Genomic DNA, 1,438 nt, shown 5'->3' on the forward strand with positions numbered 1-1,438 from the left:
TCTAATGTAGACATTTCACAGTGCTCTTACCTGGGTCCCACTCTCTCCTTGTGCTGGCTGACTGGCCAGGCTGTACATGCCTGACATCTCTGGTGAGAGCGGCTCTCCCACCTGCAGCTTTCTGGTGGACCCCTTGACCTGTGTGTTCCACCACTACCTCAATTTCAGCATTTCACAGCTGCATTCATTTTCCCTTCTAGTCACCTTTCTCATCATCATGTTATCATATTATCATCATCACCTGTGACTTCCCTTGCCTTTATTCTCTGCCTCCAGTTACTTGTCAGTTCCCATAAGTTCCCTCTGTACATCCCTTGTCATATCTGTTCACTGCTCCTTCTCATTTGCTGCTATCCTGGAGCAGGATCATCAGCTTTTGACTTGATTTTCCCAGAGACAACTTTGTTTCCTGTCTGCTGTTCTGCACCCCAGGCCATCATATATGGTGCTGCTAGAGTTATCTTCCTGAAGTCTAGCTTTGTCACATCTTTTCTACACTTTAAAAATCCTGTAATATTTCTCTATTACCCCAGAATCGAGTCCAATGATGAATTAGTCAATAGTTATTAAACTCATTCTTTTACAGTCTAATAAAGCAAGTGCACTAAAAGAGGAAGAAAAAATAATTTTAAAGTAACTTGATGTTGGTTATTGCTTAAAAGCATTGATGTATTTGTCATGGGAAAGATCAGAACTTTGTTGGACTTTCTTACACAGATTTTTATCATGCAGTTAGTATATATACATACTTCCTATATATGTACATAGATCATATTAAATTAAATTGCAGATTACATAAAATATGTGATTTTAAGTTAGAGTTCTTAGGGCCTACAGAAGTTTTGTTTCAGCACTAGGTGCAGGCTTCTGACCCTAAATTTCAAAGTTAGCATAAACAATATGGCCCTATTCCACCTTTTAAAATGTTTTCAAGGTTGCCTTCTACATGCCTTTCATAGCAGCCAAATTCTTTATGGCCCTAATGCCTTTTGCTTTCTTCCCCCACTTGTTCTCCTTTGTGTGCTTACTCCTCTCTGACTAAAATGCACACACATCAATATCTGTGTCTAATTTTCTTCATCATTTCAGGCCCAGCCCAATTGTCAATCCTCCCCTAAAATTGTCTCAGAGTTCCCAGGGCTGACGGTATTTCTTCTTCTTCTGCACTTACCAGAGCATATTTCTTTTTTTTTTTTCATAGTCCTTAACATTTGCAAGCTTCTTTTGCAGCATTGTATGTCCTTTCTTCTCATTAAAAGTCTGTGCAGAGAGTAGGCACCTTACCTGGTTCATTGCTACAGTTACTACCAAGTCATAGACGAAACTAGTCACAGCCTGGACTAAGACTAAGTAGTTTGTGGTTCAATACACACAATAATCTGTTTGAACCTACTACTTTAAATATGTTTGTGTTAAGGTATGCCGTTGTGTGTAGCTA

The sequence above is a fragment of the Sus scrofa genome, chromosome 9 (genome assembly GCF_000003025.6).
Source record: "Sus scrofa isolate TJ Tabasco breed Duroc chromosome 9, Sscrofa11.1, whole genome shotgun sequence".
Lineage (NCBI taxonomy): Eukaryota > Metazoa > Chordata > Mammalia > Artiodactyla > Suidae > Sus > Sus scrofa.